At 42.5% G+C, this 14,757-nt stretch overlaps 1 long non-coding RNA gene across 1 annotated transcript; it reads left to right on the plus strand.

Moving 5' to 3' along the window:
• Window positions 1-844: 844 nt before the first annotated feature.
• On the plus strand, window positions 845-14,483 carry LOC138671903 (uncharacterized). The gene is made up of 3 exons (XR_011319476.1): window positions 845-950; window positions 8,051-8,231; window positions 13,447-14,483. It is a non-coding gene; the product is annotated as an uncharacterized lncRNA (long non-coding RNA).
• The last annotated feature ends 274 nt before the right edge of the window (window positions 14,484-14,757 follow it).

Genomic DNA, 14,757 nt, shown 5'->3' on the forward strand with positions numbered 1-14,757 from the left:
AATACAGGATGTAACTCAGGGTCAGTAATGTAATGTATGTACACTGACTGCACCAGCAGAATAGTGAGTGCAGCTCTGGAGTATGATACAGGATGTAACTCAGGATCAGTAATGTAATGTATGTACACAATGACTGCACCAGCAGAATAGTGAGTGCAGCTCTGGGGTATAATACAGGATGTAACTCAGGATCAGTAATGTAATGTATGTACACAGTGACTGCAGCAGCAGAATAGTGAGTGCAGCTCTGGAGTATAATACAGGATGTAAATCAGGATCAGTACAGAATCAGTAATGTAATGTATGTACACAGTGACTGCACCAGCAGAATAGTGAGTGCAGCTCTGGAGTATAATACAGGATGTAACTCAGGATCAGTAATGTATGTACACAGTGACTGCACCAGCAGAATAGTGAGTGCAGCTCTGGAGCACAATACAGGATGTAACTCAGGATCAGTAATGTAATGTATGCACACAGTGACTGCACCAGCAGAATAGTGAGTGCAGCTCTGGGGTATAATACAGGATGTAACTCAGGATCAGTAATGTAATGTATGCACACAGTGACTGCACCAGCTGAATAGTGAGTGCAGCTCTGGAGTATAATACAGAATATGTAATGTTTTTACATGTTGTGTACATGTCTGGATGTAACGTGTGAAGGCAGTCATGTGAGCTATAACAGTGATTAATTATAGCACTGTGGTTGCATAATCCTGGTCTCAGGTTCTCACACTATGTTTGTGTCCTGCCTGTCAGCACTTGAGTCCATCTCCCGGGGGAGAGAATTAGCGCAGTGTATGTGTTGAGGTGTGCGGCCTCTCCCATTTCCGGCTGTCAGGTAGCCGGCAGTGCGCGGCTGTTTCTTCACCACCAGGCCGTTTACAAGAAGTGGGAAGTGATGGCGGCGGTGCCGACTGTGGGATCCTTGTTCCGGGCTGAGTCAGGGTGAATCGTTCTGCTTTGCATGTGACGATCTCCGCGCTGACTCCTCTTGTCTTACTCAGCGTCTGAGAGATTCTATCCTAATTATCCAAAATTATAATCACTCACGCAATGGTGAAAAATGTCTGAAAGATGAAAACTGTATCAAAAAATGCTTTAATTAGAAGATAGAAGAACATTATACATACACGATTGTGAGAAGACTGTAACGCCTTAAAGGTCGGGGCCGACTCATTGTTAACTCCGTCACGCCGCGGCCCTTTTCCGTTTTTCCATGTTCGTTTTTCGCTCCCCTCCTTCCCAGAGCCATAACTTTTTTATTTTTCCGTCAATTTGGCCATGTGAGATCTTATTTTTTGCGGAACAAGTTGTACTTTTGAACGACATCATTGGTTTTAGCATATCTTGTACTGGAAAACGGGAAAAAAATTCCAAGTGTGGTGAAAATGCAAAAAAAGTGCAATATCACACTCGTTTTTTGTTTGTCTGTTTTGCTAGCTTCACTAAATGCTAAAGCTGACCTGACATTATGATTCTCCAGGTCATTACGAGTTCATAGACACCTAACATGTCTAGGTTATTTTTTATCTAAGTGGTGCAAAAAAATTAAAAACTTTGCTAAAAAAAAATTTAAAAAAATTGCGCCATTTTCTGATACCTGCAGCGTCTCCATTTTTCGTGATCTGGGGTCGCATGAGTCCTTATTTTTTGTGTGCAGAGCTGATGTTTTTAATGATACCACTTTTGTGCAGATACGATCTTTTGATCGCCCATTATTGCATTTTAATGCAATGTCGTGGTGACCAAAAAAACGTAATTCTGGCATTTCGAATTTTTTTCTTGCTACGCCATTTAGAGATCAGGTTAATGCTTTTTTTATTGATAGATCGGGCGATTCTGAATGCGGCGATGCCAAATATGTGTAGGTTTGATTTTTTTTATTGTTTTATTTTGGATGGGGCGAAAGGGGGGTGATTTAAACTTTTATATTTTGTTTATTTTTTTCATATTTTTTAAAACATTTTTTTTTTTACTTTTGTCATGCTTCAATAGCCTCCATGGGAGGCTAGAAGCTGGCACCACTCGATCGGCTCAGCTACATAGCAGCGATCATCAGATCGCTCCTATGTAGCTTCATTACAGGCTTGCTATGAGCGCAGACCACAGGGTGGCGCTCACAGCAAACTGGCATCAGTAACCATAGAGTTCTCAAGGACCTCTATGGTTACAATCCTGACGCATCGCCGACCCCCGATCATGTGACAGGGGTCAGCAATGCGCTCATTTCCGGCCGCGCGGCCGGAAGCGGTAGTTAAATGGCACTGTCAGCGGCATTTAACAGGTTAATAGCAGCGGGTGAATCGCGATTCAAGACAGCTGACATGTCGCGACTTTGATGTGGGCTCACCGCCGGAGCCCACATCAAATGGGGAGACACGACATGCGCCGTACTAGTACGGGGCATGTCGTGAAGGGGTTAAAGTGTGTTCTGTATTTCTGTGCGTTTCATATACAGTTGTGCTCAAAAGTTTACATACCCCGGCAGAATTTTTGCTTTCTTGGCCTTTTTTCAGAGAATATCAATGATAACACTAAAACATTTTCTCCACTCATGGTTAGGCTTCTTTCACATTTCCGTAAGTACGGGGCCGTCACAAAGCGTCGGCGCAACGTACCGACGGACAGTGGTGATTTTCTGCACAACGTGGGCAGCGGACGCAGTGTTTCAACGCGTCCGCTGCCCATAGTAAACTCCCAGGGAGGAGGGGGTGGAGTTCCGGCCGCGCATGCGCAGTTTAAAATGCAGGACACGACGTACGAAAAACGTTCCCTTGAAACGTTTTTTCGCTATGACGGTCCGCCAAATACCGACGCATCCAGTGCACGACGTATAGAGCGTGTGTCCATACGTCGCAATGCGTCGGTAATACAAGTCTATGTGCAAAAAACGCATCCTGCGGGCAACTTTGCAGGATGCGTTTTTTTCCAACAACGACGCATTGCAACAGATTTCAAAAGACGTAAATGTGAAAGTAGCCTTAGTGGTTGGGTGAAGCCATTTATTGTCAAACTACTGTGTTTTCTCTTTTTAAATCATAATGACAACCCAAAACATCCAAATGACCCCGATCTAAAGTTCACATATCCTGTTGATTTTGGCCTGATAACATGCACAGAAGTTGACACAAATGGGTGTGACTGGCTACTAAAGGTAACATCCTCACCTGTGACCTGTTTGCTTGTAATCAGTGTGTGCATAAAAGCTGAGAGAGTTTCTGAGATCCAGACAGACTCTTGCATCTTTCATCCAGCCACTGACGTTTCTGGATTGTGAGTCATGGGGAAAGCAAAAGAATTGTCAACAGATCTACGGGAAAAGGTAGTTGAACTGTATAAAACAAGAAAGGGATACAAAAAGATATCCAAGGAATTGATAATGCCAGTCAGCAGTGTTCACACTGTGATTAACAAATAGAAAATCAGGGGCTCTGTAAAAACAAAACCACAGTCAGGTAGACCAACAAAAATGTCGTCCACAACTGCCAGGAAAATTGTTCAGGATGCAAAGAAAAACCCACAAATTACATCAGCTGAAATACAGGACTCTCTGATAAGTATCAGTGTGGCTGCTTCAAGATGCACAATAAGGAGGCACTTGAAGAAAAATGGGCTGCATGGTCGATTCGCCAGAAGAAAGCCATTACTGCACAAATGCCACAAAGTATCTCGCCTACAATATGCAGAGCAGCACAGAGACAAGCCTCAAAACTTCTGGAACAAGGCAATTTGGAGTGATGAGACCAAAATTGAACTTTTTGGTCACAACCATAAATGTTACATTTGGAGAGTGAGGTCAACAAGGCCTATGATGAAAGGAACACCATTCCTACTGTAAAACATGGAGGTAGATCGCTGATGCTTTGGGGATGTGTGAGCTACAAAGGCACAGGAAACATGGTCAAAATTGAAGGAAAGATGAATGCAGCACGTTCTCAGCAAATACTGAAGGCAAATTTGCACTCATCAGCCCAGAAGCTGCATATGGGTCGTACTTGGACGTTCCAACATGACAATAATCCAAAACACAAGGCCAAGTCAACCTGTCATTGGCTACAGCAGAACAAAGTAAAGGTTCTGGTGCGGCCATCTCAGTCTCCTGACCTCAGTATCATTGAGCCACTCTGGGGGGATCTCAAGCGCAGTTCATGCAGGCCAGGAATTTACAGGATCTGGAGGCTTTTTGCCAAGAAGAGTGGGCAGCTTTAGCACCTGAGAAAATAAAGAACCTCATATGCAACTACCACAAAAGACTTCAAGCTGTCATTGATGTTAGAGGGGGCAATACACGGTATTAAGAAATTGGGTATGTGAACTTTTGATCAGGGTCATTTGGATATTTTCGGTTGTCATTTTGATTTAAAAAGAGAAAAGACAGTAGTCTAACAATAAATGGCTTCACCCAACCACTATCCATGAGTGGAGAAAAGATTTTGGTGTTATCATTCATATTCTCTGAAAAAAGGCCAAGAAAGCAAAAATTCTGCCGGGGTATGTAAACTTTTGAGCACAACTGTACGTCACGTATACATTAGTGTAACAGACGAAACCTCGTTACCAGCCAGGACTTGGAAAGTGATGGTTGAGGTAGGTGAGCAGGAGTATCACTGGCACCTCAGCCCTTATCAATTCTATATAAAAAAAAAAATGCTATAAACCTAGACCAATACTACCGCCATACAGTGACCATATAGTGGTAGATACCAGTTTTACAGTCCAATGATCCATAGTGGTTAACAACAACTAATACCCCCTAGAAAATAATAATACCCCCTGTGTACGCCTTAAAATGTAAAGTGACCTGGGTGTCCGTTTAGCAAATAATAATACCTCAAATGTCTCTTAAAAAAAATAACACCCCAAGTGCTCCTTAATTAATAATTCCTCTTAAAGGGGTTGTCTCATGATGATAAATAGTTGAAATTCCAAAATGGTTGTAAAAACAGGCAACTTATCAACTTACCAAAAATGGGAGGATTATTAATTTTATTATTTATTGCTGGTTGTTTAGGTAACTGGCCACCTCTGCATTCCATTATTGGTGGAAAGGGAAGCAGCGCTTACAAGCTCTTTCACAATACAGCTTGTAAGCGCTGCTCTGCTTCAGCTCTTCTGTGCTCCTACGATGCTGCAGAGACACTGCTACCTCGGCTTTCAGCTCTGGAGGGAGCACAGTGGCACAACCCTAAGTGTCTCATTGACAAGTAATAAATCCCCCTGATTGATTTCTTTAGAAGTAATAATGACCCTTTAAAAAGTAATATCGCTCCAGAAAAGTAAAAAACCCCAAAGAAAAGAACATTTATTATTTCCCGCTTGAAGCTGTATCTGTGAGGGCATTATACTCCAGTACGGATGTTATTGTGTGGGCACTTTGGGGGCATCGCACTGTGTGCAGAAGTGGCATCTTTAGGGTCTCATAGCGCAAAAAGGGGTATTATACTGTACAGGACCACTCAGAGGCTTCATTAAGGGTACGTTTTTGGGTGGGTGCACACAAAGGAGTGTGCAGGATAAGGTGTGTAATGTAGCTGTAAAAAAAGGTGTCCCTCTTTCTTGTCCTTAACACTTGGGGGCCATGGGTGAGAACTTTCCATTGTGACTCCATAATATGATGTTGTTCCCCTGCTGTATTATATTCCGATTTATTTTACAAACTTCAGAGAGGAAATCTCCCAGAATTCCCTGCTGGTTCAGGGTCTGCTCCAAGCTGGCAGTGGAGTATTGCAGCTTTCATGAGCGCACTGTACAGCATTATTCCTGGGGATAGCGTGGTCCTATCTCCATGTGGGCAGTGTGTGGCAGTATTACTATGAGCTCAGTGTAGACACTATGGCACAAGTATATAAACATATGCACAGGCGCTGCAAGGGAGACGCAGTCTCCAGGGGGCGCTGTTATATATCCTTTACAGTCATCTACATGTGGTCAATAGTGTCATCGACATTCACCAAATCTGAGAATCACGACTGGAAAACAATTTGGCCTTGTATAGTGGGTACTAATTATGTGGGAGGGGTATGGTACTATTCCAAGGGGCAGACATGGTATTGGCATATACATTTAGGTACTGTAACACACTATTCATTGGGCTTGTGTGGCCCTGTGCATGATGTTTGCAGTATATCACTAATCTTTGTGCACTGTGTGGCCATATACATATAGGCCCTGTATGGCATTATTCTTGGTGCATTGTATTGCCGTATTCATATAAGTGCTGTGTTGCACTGTTCTTCAATCACTGTGCTGCTATATGCTTACGGGTACTGTAAGAGACTATTCCTGTGTCAGTATACAGTGGGTACAGAAAGTATTCAGACCCCTTTACATTTTTCACTCTTTGTTTCATTGCAACCTTTTGGTAAATTATAAAAAGTTCATTTTTCCTCACTAATGTGCACTCTGCACCCCATCTTAACTGAAAAAAACACAGAAATGTAGACATTTTTGCAAATTTGGTAAAAACGAAAAACTGAAATATCCCATGGTCATAAGTCTTCAGACCCTTTGCTCAGTATTGAGTAGAAGCCCCTTTTGAGCTCGTACAGCCATGAGTCTTCTTGGGAATGATGCAACAAGTTTTTCACCCCAGGATTTGGGGATCCTCGGCCATTCTTCCTTGCAGATCCTCTCCAGTTCCGTCAGGTTGGATGGTGAACGTTGGTGGACGCCATTTTCAGGTCTCTCCAGAGATGCTCATTTGGATTTAGGTCAGGACTCTGGCTGGGCCGGTCAAGAATGGTCACAGAGTTGTTCTGAAGCCGCACCTTTGTTACTTTAGCTGTGTGCTTAGGGTCATTGTCTTGTTGAAAGTTGAACCTTCGGTCAAGTCTGAGGTCCAGAGCACTCTGGAAGAGGTTTTCATCCAGGATATCTCTGTACTTGGCCGCATTCTTGTTTCCTTCAATGGCAACAAGTCATCCTGTCCATGCAGCTAAAAAACACCCCCATAGCATGATGCTGCCACCACCATGTTTTACTGTTGGGATTGTATTGGGCAGGAGATGAGCAGCGCCTGGTTTTCTCCACACATTAGAATTATCACCGAAAAGGTCTATCTTCATCTCATCAGACCAGAGAATCTTATTTCTCATTGTCTGGGAGTCCTTTATGTGTTATTTAGCAAACTCTATGCGGCTTTCATATGTCTTCCACTGAGGAGAGGCTTCCATCGGGCCACTCTGCCATAAAGGCCTGACTGGTGGAGGCTGCAGTGATAGTTGACTTTGTGGAACTTTCTCCCATCTCCCTACTGTATCTCTGGAGCTCAGCCACAGTGATCTTGGGGTTCTTCTTTACCTCTCACCAAGGCTCTTCTCCCACGATTGCTCAGTTTGGCTGGACGGCCAGGTCTAGGAAGACTTCTGGTGGTCCCAAACTTCTTCCATTTAAGGATTATGGAGGCCATTGTGCTCTTAGGAACCTTGGGTCCTGCAGAAATTCTGTTGTAACCTTGGCCAGATCTGTGCCTTGTTACAATTCTGTCTCTGAGCTCCTTGGCCAGTTCCTTTGACCTCATGATTCTCATTTGGTCTGACATGCACTGTGAGCTGTGAGGTCTTATATAGACAGGTGTGCGCCTTTCCAAATCAAGTCCTATCAGTTTAATTAAACACAGCTGGCCTCCAATGAAGGAACAGAACCATCTCAAGGAGGATCACAAGGAAATGGACAGCATGGGACTTAAATATGAGTGTCTGAGCAAAGGGGCTGAAGACTTATGACCTTGTGATATTTTAGATTTTCTTTTTTAATAAATTAGCAAAAATTACTACATTTCTGTTTTTTCCAGTCAAGATGGGGTGCAGAGTGTACATTAATGAGCAAAAAATGAACTTTTTTGAATTTACAAAATGGCTGCAATGAAGCAAAGAGTGAAAAATTTAAAGGGGTCTGAATACTTTCCGTAACCAATGTGTATTGGTGCTATTCCTGTGTCGGTATATGTATATGGGCACTGACATTTATAGGTCAGGACAGGAGAACTCCGCCATCACTTGTCCTAAATAACGTCTCTCGCCATTTATTGAATTTTTTTTTTTCAGGGCCTCCTACTTCAAATATTGCTTGTTTCACCTTTATGGGTGCGATGTTTATTTGGGGCCCTGACGATCACTTTTGGAGGCTGTCTCCTGAATTCTGAGCAGCAGACGGTGGAAAAAGAAAACATCTGGAGAAATCCTGGACTGACACCGAGAATTACTGAGACAATACCGCCATCTAGGGGTAAATAATGATACCTGCACGTGTGTGCTGTGCTTACCAATACTGAAGGGCCACTATTACTTACCATTAAAAGAGGGTTTTCAAGTCTATGATGCTCAAGACAGAGTTGACAGACTTCCTCTCCCTCCATTCCCTTTTAGACTCAGTGCGCACTTTCTCACATTTTATATAGAATTCTTGCAATATCCCTGAGCCGTGGCATAACTAGAGTCCGATGGGCTCCTGTGGAACATTTGGACCTGGGCTCCCGCTTGCATGTTGCTCAGGTGTAAGGGACCTTGTAGAGTTCTGGACCCTAGAAAGACATGTGTGTTCACCCCCAATGTAATAATGTCATCATCCTGGCGCTTTCCTGTAATAATGTCCCCATGCTGGGCCCCTTCTTGCAATAATGTCCCCCGTCCCGGCCCCTTTCTGTAATAATATCCCCCATTCTGGCCCCTTAAAGTAATAATTACCAAACCCAGGCCAACTTTCTATAATAATGTCCCCCATCATGGGCCCCTTCTTGGTACAAAGACTTCCATCCTGGGCCCCTGCATAATATAATGTTCTTCATCCTGGGGTTCTTCTTAGTTTAATGACGCCCCCATTCTCGTATAATGACTTCCATCCTGGACCACTTCCTGGTATTTTGTCACCCATCCTAGACCCCTTTCTTCTATAATGTCCACCATCCTAGGCCCCTTCCTTGTATAATGTCCTCCATCCTAGGCCCCTTCCTTGTATAATGCCCTCCATCCTAGGCCCCTTCCTTGTATAATGTCCTCCATCCTAGGCCCCTTCCTTGTATAATGCCCTCCATCCTAGGCCCCTTCCTTTTATAATGTCCTCCATCCTAGGCACCTTCCTTGTATAATGTCCTCCATCCTAGGCCCCTTCCTTATATAATGCCCTCCATCCTAGGCCCCTTCCTTATATAACGTCCTGAATCCTAGGCCCCTTCCTTGTATAATGTCCACCATCCTAGGCCCCTTCCTTATATAATGCCCTCCATCCTAGGCCCCTTCCTTATATAATGCCCTCCATCCTAGGCCCCTTCCTTATATAACGTCCTGAATCCTAGGCCCCTTCCTTGTATAATGTCCTCCATCCTAGGCCCCTTCCTTATATAATGCCCTCCATCCTAGGCCCCTTCCTTATATAACTAAATAAATAGGGCAGCACACTGCAGCGCCAAAACATGCAAACTTGAAAAAACGAAATTTGAACTGCATTACTGCACTAGAAATATGAAAAATGAGAGCTTTTAGCGCACAAAAATGGCCAATTTTATGTGTACCTCGTAGCCACGTTAAGGCATCTCTCTTATACGAGGTCCTACGCTTGACCTACCTCACTGAGAATAAACGTCTCCATCTGAACGGGTACATGTGAAACCTCTTCTTGGACTCAAATTCTCTCTCTATGTGGAGGGGTATTGGACCTACTATAATTAAAACACCTGAAGCTAGGAGGCGGGGAGTGCACGATCAGAAGGCTAGAGAATACATTTCAAAAACCTGACCTGCACATCCAAACATAGACTGAGTGTGAACAGGTGCTGAACCCAGAGTCGCCAACTCGTATATAGTTAAATAAATAGGGCAGCACACTGCAGCGCCAAAACATGCAAACTTGAAAAAACGAAATTTGAACAGCTGTTATCTGTTGGGTTCCTGCACTGTAATAGATTAGAACTGAATGTGGATCCGAGGACGTATGTTCAGTTACTGATCTGGTCTAATCCTGCCGCTGAGGCCCGGTGAACAGAGAGGGGCCCAACCCAGGCCCCCCACTGCTCACCGGGCCCCATACGCCAGTAAGGGCAGTAATATCCTGATGGCGGCCCTGGCTTAGAGGATCCATCTCACCTGGGGAGCCTAACAGATCCAAGCTTTCCCCATACTTTCTTCTTCCCTTCATTATGATACAGGCTGATTAAAGTTTTGCTTTTGATTTTCCAGAACTAAGTGGCTTCTTTAGATTTTTTGGGGGAAAAATGTAATCTGGTCTTTCTATTTTGAAGGCTGATTGATGGTTTGCACCTTGTCTTGAACACTCTGTATTTGCTCCCAATAAGTTTCCTCTTTATAGTAGCATTAGATACCGAGACACAAACTTCCTGGAGAGTGATCTTCACTTGGGTGGATGTTGTGTATTGTTTTTCTGAGAGCCATGACTGGGCTGTTAACTTGCAGGGCTATAGTCTGTTCAGAAATGACCGTACAGATAAGCGAGGTGGAAGGGTGTGTCTATATGTAAAATCGTCCTTAAAACCCATCCGGCGTGATAATATAGGTGAATTTAATGAAACTGTAGAATCCCTGTGGGTGGAGATAAGGGGAGGGGGGAAAAATAATAAATTACTGATAGGAGTTTGTTATAAATCTCCAAAAATAATGGAAGCAATGGAGAATATCCTCGTAAAGCAAATAGATGAAGCTGCGACTCAAGGAGAAGTCATTATTATGGGAGACTTCAACTACCCTGAAATAGATTGGGGAACAGAAACCTGCAGTTCCAGCAAAGGTAATCGGTTTTTGACAACTATGAGAGACAATTACCTTTTACAACTGGTTCAGGACCCAACAAGAAGGGGGGCACTGCTAGACCTAATATTAACCAACAGGCCAGACCGCATATCAAATATAAGGGTTGGAGGTCACTTGGGGAATAGTGATCACAAAATAATAAGTTTTCATGTATCCTTTAATAAGATGTGTAGTAGAGGGGTTACATGGACACTAAACTTCAGGAGGGCAAATTTCCAACGGATGAGAGATGATCTTGGTGCAATTAACTGGGATGATATCCTGAGACACAAAAATACACAAAGAAAATGGGAGACGTTTATTAGCATCCTGGATAGGACCTGTGCACAGTATATACCGTATGGCAATAAACATACTAGAAATAGGAGGAAACCAATATGGCTAAATAGAGCTGTAAGGGGCGCAATAAGTGATAAAAAGAAAGCATTTAGAGAATTAAAGGAAGTAGGTAGTGATGAGGCATTAAATAAATACAAAAAATTAAATAAATTCTGTAAAAAGAAAATCAAGGCAGCAAAGATTGAGACAGAGAGACTCATTGCCAGAGAGAGTAAAAATAATCCCAAAATATTCTTTAACTACATAAATAGTAAGAAACTAAAAAATGATAGTGTTGGCCCCTTAAGAATAGTCTGGGTGAAATGGTGGATGAGGATGAGGAAAAAGCCAATATGCTAAATGACTTTTTTTCATAAGTACTTACAAAGGAAATTCCCATGGCCGACAAAATGATCAGTGATAACAAAAATCCCCCATTAAATGTCACCTGCTTAACCCAGCAGGAAGTGCGGCGGCGTCTAAAAATCACTAAAATTGACAAATCTCCGGGCCCGGATGGGATACACCCTCGAGTACTGCAGGAATTAAGTACAGTCATTGATAGACCATTATTTTTAATCTTTAAAGACTCCATAATAACAGGGTCTGTACCACAGGACTGGCGTATAAATGTGGTGCCAATATTCAAAAAGGGGACAAAAACTGAACTCGGTAATTATAGGCCAGTAAACTTAACCTCTACTGTGAGTAAAATCCTGGAGGGCATTCTAAGGGATGCTATACTGGAGTATCTGAAGAGGAATAACCTCATGAACCAGTATCAGCACGGGTTTACTAGGGACCGTTCATGTCAGACTAATCTGATCAGCTTCTATGAAGAGGTAAGTTCCGGACTGGACCAAGGGAACCCAGTGGATGTAGTGTATATGGACTTTTCAAAAGCTTTTGATACGGTGCCACACAAAAGGTTGATACATAAAATGAGAATAATGGGGATAGGGGAAAATATGTGTAAGTGGGTTGAGAGCTGGCTCAGGGATAGGAAACAAAGGGTGGTTATTAATAGAGCACACTCGGACTGGGTCGCGGTTTACAGTGGGGTACCACAGGGGTCAGTATTGGGCCCTCTTCTTTTTAACATATTTATTAATGATTTTGTAGGGGCATTCAGAGTAGAATTTCAGTATTTGCAGATGACACTAAACTCTGCAGGGTAATCAGTACAAGGGAGGACAATTTTATATTACAGGATGATTTATGTAAACTAGAAGCTTGGGCTGATAAATGGCAAATGAGCTTTAATGGGGATAAATGTAAGGTCATGCACTTGGGTAGAAGTAATAAGATGTATAATTATGTGCTTAATTCTAAAACTCTGGGCAAAACCGTCAATGAAAAAGACCTGGGAGTATGGGTGGATGACAAACTCATATTCAGTGGCCAGTGTCAGGCAGCTGCTACAAAGGCAAATAAAATAATGAGATGCATTAAAAGAGGCATAGATGCTCATGAGGAGAACATAATTTTACCTCTATACAAGTCACTAGTCCGACCACACTTAGAATACTGTGCACAGTTCTGGTCTCCGGTGTATAAGAAAGACAGAGCTGAACTGGAGCGGGTGCAGAGAAGAGCGACCAAGGTTATTAGAGGACTGGGGGGTCTGCAATACCAAGATAGGTTATTACACTTGGGGCTATTTAGTTTGGAAAAACGAAGACTAAGGGGTGATCTCATTTTAATGTATAAATATATGAGGGGACAGTACAAAGACCTTTCTGATGATCTTTTTAATCATAGACCTGAGACAGGGACAAGGGGGCATCCTCTGCGTCTGGAGGAAAGAAGGTTTAAGCATAATAACAGACGCGGATTCTTTACTGTAAGAGCAGTGAGACTATGGAACTCTCTGCCGTATGATGTTGTAATGAGTGATTCATTACTTAAATTTAAGAGGGGACTGGATACCTTTCTTGAAAAGTATAATGTTGCAGGGTATATACACTAGATTCCTTGATAGGGCGTTGATCCAGGGAACTAGTCTGATTGCCGTATGTGGAGTCGGGAAGGAATTTTTTCCCCCAAAGTGGAGCTTACTCTTTGCCACATGGGGTTTTTTGCCTTCCTCTGGATCAACATGTTAGGGCATGTTAGGTTAGGCTATGGGTTGATCTAGATGGACTTATAGTCTTCCTTCAACTGTAATAACTATGTTACTATGTAACCTAAGGAAGGATTCTGCAATCATCCACCACTCTTGTCTTCCGTGGATGTCCAGGCCTTTTTCAGTTCCCAAGCTCATCAGTGCTCTTTTTTTTGCAGAACGTTTCAAACTGTTGATTTGGCAACTTCTAACATTTCTTCTATCTCTCTGATGGATTTCTTCTGTTTTTTTTTTTCAGCCTAATGATGGTCTGCTTCTCTTCAATTGGGAGATCCTCTGACTTCAAATGCCACACCTGGAATCAACTCTAGACCATTTATCTGCTTAATTGATGATGGATTAAGGGAAACGCTCATGCAGTCCATTAAAGGACTTTTGACATAATTGTCCAGTTACTTTTGGTGCCTTTAGAGAGGCAGCTACATATTAAAGAGCCGTAATTCCTAAACCCTTACTCCAGTTAGGATGTTAATCCACACAAATTAAAGCTAAGAGTCTGCACCTTAAGGGCATGTTTATTATATAACTGTGTCTTGAATATGTTTTGACAAACAGCAAAAATTCAAAAATTTGTGTCAGCGTTCAAATATTTCTGAACCTAAATGTATAGTATATAGTGTTTAATATAAAGAAGAGCAGATCTTTTAAAATATGAATTTGCCGGCTTCGTCAAACTTTCCCAGTAATTGAGATTTTCTGTGAATACATTTACATGAATTGCATAATTACAAAGCTTCTAATTGCCTGTAAAAATATGAGTAGAACACTGTGAGTTCACCTTGCAGCCAGTTGAACATGCTTTGAGCTCTATAATGCAAACAAATCCTTTTTATTGTTCAAATGACTTCAACCTATCTGGATGCTAACCAGAGGTAGCCAACAGCATATTTAATAACACAATGCTATATGGGACTTTTTAGGCTACCTAAGTTGTATAAATGTTCTAAAAATTATCCCTTTCGGGGGGAGTTGCAGGTGCCATTTTTAGATAGATGGCATATGTCCCCTATTAATGGTGGATGTAATGATGATGAGACTTCTACACCTGATGTCCCAACTCTCCGCCCGCATGTGAATGTTCTGTGGGTCCAGGAGATTCACGAGACGTCCGGGGAGATGACGACTTATAACGAGACCTGCAGCGACACAAAGAGAAGAACCGAACCCCGAGAATCGTGGACTGGACATCGAAGAACTCGTCATTAATTATAAATGAATTGGACTTTACATCCCAGAATTTTATCATTCTTGTATCTGGGAGAAATAAAAATATGAAAAAGCAAAGATTTTATAGTTTTTATTTTTATTATTTAGTGTTGTAACATTCAATGTGCCCATTTTTTAAGACGGCAGAGACCCCAAATTTTTGCAGTTTGCCTTTTTTTTAAAATAGTATTAGTCCCCCCTTTAAGCGGAATGAAAATTAATTTAACCCCTATCTGACCTCGGACGGGATAGTACGTCCGAGGTCAGATCCCCTGCTTTGATGCAGGTCTCCGCGGTGAGCCCGCATCAAAGCCGGGACATGTCAGCTATTTTAAACAGCTGA

The sequence above is a fragment of the Ranitomeya imitator genome, chromosome 3 (assembly GCF_032444005.1).
Source record: "Ranitomeya imitator isolate aRanImi1 chromosome 3, aRanImi1.pri, whole genome shotgun sequence".
Lineage (NCBI taxonomy): Eukaryota > Metazoa > Chordata > Amphibia > Anura > Dendrobatidae > Ranitomeya > Ranitomeya imitator.